Here is a 10,084-nt window from a genome sequence, read left to right on the forward strand (position 1 = left end):
TTGTGGCCCTCTCAAACCAAAAATCTTAATGATTCTGTTTAAGTTAAAGAAACTCTATAGTTTTAACATTTTTTCATTCATAGACGCTCCAAAACGATGTCAGGTAAAACTTTGTATGGAGACTTGCCATTGTTCTTTCAACTTTGCGATAATACATTTAGTGACACAATAGTTTTACGACACTACGACACGTCTACATAGAAAAAATAATTAAAAACGTTCTACCTACAATATCAAGTGCCTACAAATTTATTTAGAGCAATATTGTATAAGCGTGTTTAGTGTCTAATATTATTCTTCTTGGTCGCTACACTCTTGACAGAGTGGTCGTGGTCGTCAGTCGTAGTCATCGGGGTTGGTAGCTCGCTTCACTATTCGTCTACACTCATAAAGTGTACTATTAATAGCAGTCTTGACTTGGTCTGTCCAGCGCATCGCCGATCTTCCTCGCGGTCTTGTGCCATCCACTTTTCCCTGTACTACAAGGCGCTCGATAGATATATCTCCGCGTCTCGACACATGGCCAAAAAAGGTGAGGATTCTAGCTTGTACTATGGAGGATAGACGCTGCTTAATGCCGAGATCATGGAGAATGGACTCGTTGGTTCTGAATTCTGTCCACGATACTCCAAGCATTCTTCTCCAGCACCACATTTCTAGGGCGTCTATCCTCTTCTTCTCACTCTCTCTCAAAGTCCAGGTCTCGGCAGCGTACAGGAATATGGGGAGTACTAGTTGACTGCCTCCGTGGCGCAGTGGTTTAGGTCGCCACGCCGATACCACGGCAACGGGAGGTCGTGGGTTCGATTCCCACACGGGACAATTATTTGTGCGATCCACAAATAATTGTTTCGGGTCTGGTTGTGCTTTGTGTCCGTTGTTTGTATGTTTGTAAAAGTCCCCGCGACACAAGAGCAATTCTTAGTGCGGGAGTTGTCTTTTTTAGAAAACTAAAAAAAAAAAAAAAAAACTAGTGCTCGAACAAGTCGGATTTTTGTGGCCTTGGTGATATCTCGGCTTCTCCATATTTTCTTGAGCTTGTCCATAGCTGTCCTTGTCATAGCCATTCGTCGCTTGATCTCCTCTACGCACCCACCATTGTTGGTTACCAGTGCTCCCAGATAGACAAACTGCGATGTCGTTCAATCATATTGATTGAAGGACATCGCAGTTTGCAAATTTAGTGAGATCTGGCGAGTTGTTATTGGCGCGGTCGACAATCATTATTTTTGTCTTGTTGCGGTTGATCTTTAAAGCAAATCCGAGACCAACCTGTTTCATCTTGATCAAAAGGCTTTGCATGTTTTCAAGACTGGTCGCAAATAAGGTGGTGTCGTCGGCATAACGTAGATTGGATATTCTGATGCCTCCAATGTTGACTCCATCTGCCCAGTTCTCAAGGGTGATCCTCATAATGAGTTCAGTATATATGTTGAACAACAACGGCGATATAATACATCCCTGACGTACGCCAGCACTGGGATGAAATGAGCTGGACAAAACATTATCTGCTCTGTCAGAAGCGAATCCGCCTTCGTAAAGTTGTCGCAGGAGGTGGACTAAGTGTTTTGGCGTCCCCATTGTTAGGAGAGTTTCCCATAGTTTCGGCCATTTTACAGAATCAAACGCCTTCGAGAAATCAACGAAACAAATATATGTCGGTTTATTGAATGCCCTAGCTTTTTCAATAATTTGGCGTACAGTCAGGATCTGCTCGCGGGTGCCCTTCCCCTTCACTAATCCAGCTTGCTCAGGAACTATTTCCTTAGAAAGGTAAGAATTCAGTCTCTGATCTATACTAATATTATAAAGCTGAATTATTAATATAGATCAACAAAGCTTCCTATAAAACTAATATAAATCATAATAATCGTCGCATTACCGTGAAATAAATGGATCTAGTGCATAATAATATCAAATGTTTATGCATATCTATACTAATCTATACTAATATTATTGTTAAAATATCAGTTTCTATATTGTGTCTAAGATACTAAGTAATATACTAGTAATAGTTATATAGTCTGTGGTGTAAATTCGCGCCTTTTTCAATGTTTGTCTATTCTTTTTACTCTGTGGGCATCATTAAAAGACAGTTGTTGTACAATAAAACTTTTCTTTAATTTCAAATAAATTCCACATAATCCAATAACTCTAATAACTCTATAACTCTAACAATTATAAAGCTGAAGAGTTTGTTTGTTTGATTGTTTGTTTGAACGCGCTAATCTCAGGAACTACAGATCCGATTTGCAAAATTCTTTCAGTGTTAGATAGTCCATTTATCGAGGAAGGCTATAGGCTATATATCATTATGCTACGACCAATAGGAGCAGAGTACCACTGAAAAATATTACAAAAACGGGGAAATTTTGACCCATTCTCTCTTATGTGACGCAAGTGAAGTTGCGCGGGTCAGCTATCTATACTAATATTATAATCTATACTAATATTATAAAGCTGAAGAGTTTGTTTGTTTGTTTGAACGCGCTAATCTCAAGAACCACTGGTCCGATTTGAAAAATTATTTCAATGTTAGATAGCCCATTTATCGAGGAAGGCTATAGGCTATATATTATCACGCTACGACCAATAGGAGCAGAGTAACAGGGAAAAATGTTACAATAACGGGGAAAATTTTGACCCATTCTCTCTTATGTGACGCAAGCGAAGTTGCGCGTGTCAGCTAGTTTAAAATATGCAGCATAATTTTGCTAGCGTGGGATATAAGTGCAATGAGTCGATAGTTGCTGCATATTTTCGTGGAACCTTTTTTGTTTAGGGGAACGAACGCAGTATGGGTCCACTCCCGAGGCCAAGTCCCTGTTTGCCAGATTTTATTGCATAGAGTGAAGAACATATCGACACCATACTCTCCAGAGGCTTTGATGGTTTCAATCGGTATGGCGTCTCCACCCGTGGCCTTTCCGCTTTTGAGATGTGCAACAGCGGCTCTTACTTCATATCTGAGGATGCTTGGTTCTCTCTCTGTCTCTTCAGGCTCCGTAGAACCGTAACTGCGCGACAAATGGTCTTCAACAAAGGATTGACAGATCTCTTTCCATGTTTCGGATAGTGCGTCAATCTCAGTTACTATCTCACCCTGGGAGTTCTCAATGGCCCACGTCTTACTTGATAGCTCTCTACTTAGCGCTTTAATTTTTTGGTATAAATCCCTCGTTTCATGTTTATCGGCGTGAACTTCGCCTTCAGCACATATGCTGCGAAGCTGAGTGTTGCGGTCACGCCTACATGCCTCTTGTATGCAAGCAGATTTTTCATTCAGGCATCTCACATCAGCTCCCGACGCTTTCAATGCTCTTTTCTCCTCAACCAGAGCTAGAGTTGTGTCGCTCATCCAACGTTGCCGTTTACGAGGCAGATCAGGTGGTTTTGATGCACTGACCGATGTTTTAAGAATATCTTTTGCCTGTGTCCAAAGTATGTCAGGGGTACTCAATTCAACATTTATTGCGGTCCATCGTACCCAATTCTGTTCCAGTGCAGCAACAAACTTAGGCTTATCGGTAGGTTGAATTCTTGCTGTTTTTATAGTTTTTCTGGCTAACTCTGACTTTAAGCTTCAACTGTAATTTTGCTATTAACAGTTGGTGATCTGTTCCACAATCAGCTCCAGGTAGAGTGTGCGTATTCCTTATTGTCGTTTTCCACCTAGAACCGATCATGATAAAGTCGATTTAGTTTCGATATTTACCAGCTGGTGATGTCCATGTGTAAAGTCTCCTGCGGTGGTGTTCGAAAAAACTGTTGCATACTATCAGATTATGTTCGGCAGCAAATTGTAGCAAGCGCTCTCCCCTCTCGTTGCGCTGCCCTAGTCCAAACTTTCCTGCACAGTCACTAAGCTGATCGGCATTCGCACCAATCTTTGCATTTAGATCGCCCATGACAATGAGCGGCTCTCTTTTGGGTATTTTTGCCATGGTGGCCTCTAATTTTGTGTAGAAGCTTTCTAAATCATTGTCGTTCGCAGCACTAGTTGGCGCATACACCTGTATAATGTTCAGTATGACCGACTTCGCATTGAGTTTGATACTCAGCACTCGGTCATTAACGGGCTCGTAGCCCATAACACAGTTATTGATGTTCTTCGGTATGACAAAGGCTACTCCGTTTAGACTCTTGTCCTCGTTCCCAGAAAAATATATAGCGTTCTGGTCGGTAAGGAAGTGTCCACTACCTCTCCAGTGGGTCTTACTGAGGCCACAGATCTTAAGATGGCTATTTCTCTCTCTACAATAGTAAGTTTACCCGTTTGAAGTAAGCCGCGTACGTTCCAAGTACCTATCTTTTGGCTATGTCGCATCCTTACTAAAGACATTCCAGTAGTCTGATTTCCATGAAATGCCTGATTTCCCACATCGGCATGGCCGGTAGCCAATTTCACACCGTCTGCCCTGTACGCAAGACGGCGCCGGTAGCTACGCGGATCGTATGGCGAGCGTTGCATCGTGTTTTGAACTTTTTTCATGACGACTTTCTTGGGAAAAATAGTGTGGTGGTTTCCCTTTGCCTTCCACACCAAACATTTCAGGAGTTATTTAGACCCCAAGGCTCGTTGTAGCCTCTTCCAACCAGTTGCCCGACCGGGAGTGTGGTTATACCGCCATTGCTCGGTCGCTAGAGCCTCGTCCGTTATCTAGCAGGGGGCACCGCGGCAGCCCGGGAGCTGCCGCCACTGGCTATTTATAGAAACCACCAGTGCGAGCAGGTGAGGATGACTATTGGGTCAAGATGTTAGTGCCGTTCTACCCCTTACCCCCCTCTAATATTCTAGGTATTAATAATTATTTCATTGTTATATCTATAAACATATGTTTTAATATCATTATGCGTAAATAAATGTATACTTTAGAACATTATGTTTAATCATTATTATGGTTAGGTAAATTATGCTTATAAAAACCTACCTACCTAACCTAATATAACTTAGCATAATTTTGTTTGGCATAATTATATTTTCGCATAATATGATTACGCATATCAGCTTACGCATGATTTTTTAAGCATAATTTACCTAACCATAATAATGATTAAGCATAATATTCTAAAGCATAAATAAATTAAGCATAAAGTTCTAAAGCATAACTTTTATAAGCATAATATCCTAAAGCATAAATGTATTAGCAAACATGCAAGCAAGCATGCAAGCAAGCATGCAAGCAAGCATGCAGCAGGCAGGGTTTTTGTCACGGCACCAGCGCTGCGGGCCTCCGGCGGCCCCACGCGTGCTAATCATCGCAGACGGCTTTCGCTCACCACTCCACCGCTCGCAGCCGCCTGCTCCTCAGCCCGCGGGCCGCCTCGCCCCTACGCGCCTACGCGATTTTAAATTTCACTCTAGGGGTAGGACAAACAAGACTACGTGGTTTTGCAACAATCTGTTCTGCCACTAAATTTTGTTGCACAGCATCTAACGTTATGTTAATAATCATTAGGCCTACTAACGTTATGCTCAGTCATTAGGCCTATTAACGTTATGCGAATCAAAATGCCAAAACAAATTAGTCTTTAAGATGATTGTGCCAACATAAAATGTATGCCTAAAAAAATATGCCGAAGTATTATTATGCCAAAACAAATTGTGCCAAAATCGTTATAGTATATTAAGACAAAGAACATTATGCAAATAGAAAGGATCCCTATATTTTTATGCTCATTTTTAGCTTTTTTTTTGAGATACGTCTCTTTGTTATAGGACATAGGGTAAAGGAGATCATCCAGGCTCCATACATTTTTGGGCCTTTTTCAAAGTGCCGGCCAACAAAAAAAAGTGGCATATATCGATAGAACTAGCCATTTGAAGCAATAGTTAGTATCGCATGAAACCGGTAGGATCGCTTTGAACCGAGTTATACAGGTTTGAAGATTCATAATATTCAAACATTTATTCATTTCTGAAACATAAATAATGATTGATTTTGCTAGAATTAACTATCTAAAGCAATTTTGAATGTGAAGCGACCACTCTGAAGTTGATTTAAGGTCGTAAGCATACGTATCAACTCGGAAACGGGTCGTCACCGTATGAACTCGAGCTCATCAGTATTATTTGTATGTAATTCCCTACTGTAACACACTTATCGGAATCGTTATGTGATTCGCCCCGGCTTACGACGATGAGAGTGGTGCGTATGCGCATTATGCATTCAACAGCACCCAGGGTGAAGTGCGGGGCTATGTGCAAATTCCGATAGAAGGGCCGGCATACCCTCTAAACCGCAACATGTGTCCTCATAACAAGGACCCTCATCACAAATCGTGCCCGAAGCACAAAATATTGTTCCACATGCCGATGGGTCGGACATAACAATCCAACGGCAACACTCTAGGTGACCTCTTACCTAGACGATGGTTTGTTAGTTGCAAACAATCGAGGGTGCGGCCCCTTGGGTTCGCTAAGGGGGGATGCGCTGACCTTGCGCTAGTCGCCAGTGACCAGTCCAGTGGCGACGCATTGGGGCGCCGGGGGAATCCAACTCACACTTAAGGGGCCACACCCTCGATTGTGTGCAACTAACAAACCATCGTCTAGGTAAGAGGTCACCTAGAGTGTTGCCGTTGGGTTGTTATGTCCGACTTATCGGCATGTGGAACAATATTTTGTGCTTCGGGCAAGATTTGTGATGAGGACCTTGTTATGAGGACACATGTTGCGGTTTAGAGGGTATGCCCGCCCTTCTATCGGAATTTGCACATAGCCCCGCACTCCACCCTGGGTGCTTGTGTATGCATAATGCGCATACGCACCACTCCCATCGTCGTAAGCGGGGGCGATCACATAACGATTCCGATAAGTGTGTTACAGTAGGGAATTACATACAAATAATACTGATGAGCTCGAGTTGATACGGTGACGACCCGTTTCTGAGTTGATACGTGTGCTTACGACCTTAAATCAACTTCAGAGTGGTCGCTTCACAATGAAAATTGCTTTAGATAGTTAATTCTAGCAAAATCAATCATTATTTATGTTTCTGTGCCTCGATTCTCTACTACTATCGACTCCCGACAACCGAACTGTCATCGAGAAATTTTGTATGAAAATCTGATCAGCGCCTCTGACGGGTGTCGTAGGAAACATTTTGGCAGTACATTCTAATTGTCAAAATTTCGATAGCTAGCCGGTTGTCGGTAGTCGATAGTAGTAGAGAATCGAGGTACAGAAATGAATAAATGTTTGAATATTATGAATCTTCAAACCTGTATAACTCGGTTCAAAGCGATCCTACCGGTTTCGTGCCATACTAACTATTGCTTCAAATGGCTAGCTCTATCGATACATGTCACTTTTTTTTGTTGGCCGGCACTTTGAAAAAAGACCCAAAATGGATGATCTCCCTTGTACGAACTGTGATCCGTCTTCTTTACTAGCGATATCTAACGGTTTTATTATAATTTAAGGATAGTATTGGTTCCGGGGGCAAGCACCATTTTGATTTGTTAATTATTTACCATGCAACTTTTGATTTTTTATTAGATGTATTTATATGATGATTATTTTGACCTATCTGTGTTAATTTGATGATTTTTTTGTATGGAGTAGAATAAGTTTTGAACGCTAGTTTATTCTTAGAATTAGGATTAAATCTATACGTTCAAAGTAACTGTCTTTGTTTTTTACTACATGTCGCGGGATATCCATTTGGTTTTTTATTAGTATTAATGGTTATGATTTCCGGAGGAAAACATAGTTTGTAAAGTTCCATAAACTCATCAATCAATTTTTCTTAACATTCATTACCATCTCGGGCTTTATAAACTTCTGAGAAAGATAGGCATTTTAAATGATTCTTTAAGGGGAATTATAAAACGATCGAATAAAAAAAAACTTAACGACTGATGATGACATACATTACTGTTTTAATAACTTGAGCAGTATGAATTTGAGTAAGCGAAAAATTAACCAAAGTAACTACAAATATTGATTAATAATAAATTCTAGAAAGAGATTACAAAAAGTGGGTTGTGATTAATCCATTTCAGAAATTAAAATTCTGTTCTTGCGACTTCATTACTAAGTGAGCGACTAGAAATACAGAGAGGGCAACTTCAATATTAAGATAGATTCGATTTTTCCAATTAAAAGGAGTTTTTGGCAAACCGACATGGGTAGGTTAGGTTAGAAGGTTATTTTTTTAAACCACCCAGAAGGAGGAGCCCCGCGAAGCGGGGCTCCGGCGTCCTGATGTAATATCAAAAGAGATGAATTTATATATAGCTTATCATACTCTGCTCATTATAGTATTTTTCAAAGTGGTTTTTGTATTCGAAACACTTCATTTAAGATGAAATACCGCTTAGTATAAAAAAAACAATTGCCAAATATTGAAAAAAAATTAGGACGTAACGTTGACACTCAAAAAAATATTAGGTCGCTCAAATATTATGAAGCTTCTCATTTTGAATTTTAAGTAACTCAAATTAATGTTTGTAAGTTGCTGTTCTGCTAATATCTCGTCGCTCGCAGTTAGTCGCTCACTTAGTAATACTATACCGTAAATTAATTATTTTTAACACTTAAAACTTTAATTTACAGTCACTCGTTTAAATACTACCCATTCTTTAATGTTGTAAGATTATTAGCTGATATGTTCTGTTTTTTTTAGTTTTCCAGCAATTTAGTTTACAGGTTTTATTTATTGGTACTTAAAGTAATTGAGGAGCTCGTGGCTTAGTTAACAACAGCCGCGCGGATCGATCTCTGAGGTTAAGCCACGCTTACCGAGATTGTTCTGTGGATGGGTGACCACCCTATCCATATCGAGTTCCTCCGTGTTTCGGAAGGCACGTTTAATTGTGGGTCCCGGCTGTCAATTTCGAAGATCTTTGACAGTCGTTAACAGTAGTCAGAAGCTTGAAAGTCTGACAACCAGTCTTACCGAAGGGTATCGTGTTATATCCCAGGTAACTGGGTTGTGGAGGTCAGATAGGCAGTCGCTCCATGTAAAACACTAGTATTCAGCTGCATCCGGTGAGACTGAAAGCCGACTCCAACATAGCTTGGAAGAAAGGCTAAGCTGATATATATATATATATATACTTTAAGTAATTGAGACGTGTGATCTGAAAGAATTAAATCAATTATTTCGGCCTTTGAATCTTTTCGGTATGAATGTGCAAAGTTATCACTGCATGTGTTACTACTTAGTCTTGTTGGTTTGTAAAGTTCAAGTTGTAAATTGTACTGCAACAGGAAACTTTCAAATTCCAAAGTAATTGTATTTCTCTCAACATCAATGTTAAAATCGCCGGCTAAAATCACTTTTTTATTTGAACGGAAGCAAATTTTTTCGAGAACATTTTCTAATCTTTCATAAAACACGCTATAATTATGTTTCGGTATTTTATATATACAAATAATACGTGGGCCACTACTTATGTTTTAGCCTAACTATGAAAAACCGTAAATATGTGAATGAAAATTACTTTATCGTGTTCTCGGGTATTCTTATTCATGATCTAGATAATTTTTTATCCGATCGAAGTATGTATTTTTTAAATATTTTTTTTCCCTTTCCCGAAGACCCCTCAAAAACAGGTTGTTCAAAAGCATAATCTGTTTATTGTGCCGATGAAAAATCTATGTTAACGCTATTTTTTGTTGACGTTTTGGAACAAAATGAAATCATTTGATCTCAGACTGTAACGGTATGGCGAGAAACTCATTAATTCGATTTTTTCGTGCACATATTAGCCGGTTGTTTAGCGAGATGCGTTACGGCTGGCATTGTTTTAATGGAACTCGACCTGTAGGATTTTGTAGTTTTTCCGCATTTTAAACCAGTCTTTGGGTAAACTTTTGGTTGTAACTCAATGAGAATGAACTATTCTGCATTTTTCTAAAGACACTTTGCACCGTGACAAAGTTTTTATAAAAGATCAAGGGACCATTTGTTCCAAAGTGCTTCGAGTGCGAATAACTTTTTCTGTATTTGGTTCATCTTAAAGCACCCATAAAGTCGACTGGTGTTTATTTTTCGGCTCATGAGCATAGGTCCTAGATCCGCGTTCTATCACAATTTGATACACACAATTTGAAGCAAAACGTTGAATTTTTTAA

At 39.9% G+C, this 10,084-nt stretch overlaps 1 pseudogene; it reads right to left on the minus strand.

Moving 5' to 3' along the window:
* Positions 1–336: 336 nt before the first annotated feature.
* Positions 337–4,492, minus strand: LOC142985874 (uncharacterized; annotated as a pseudogene).
* Between the last annotated feature and the right edge of the window lie 5,592 nt (positions 4,493–10,084).

This window comes from Anticarsia gemmatalis, chromosome W (assembly GCF_050436995.1).
Source record: "Anticarsia gemmatalis isolate Benzon Research Colony breed Stoneville strain chromosome W, ilAntGemm2 primary, whole genome shotgun sequence".
Lineage (NCBI taxonomy): Eukaryota > Metazoa > Arthropoda > Insecta > Lepidoptera > Erebidae > Anticarsia > Anticarsia gemmatalis.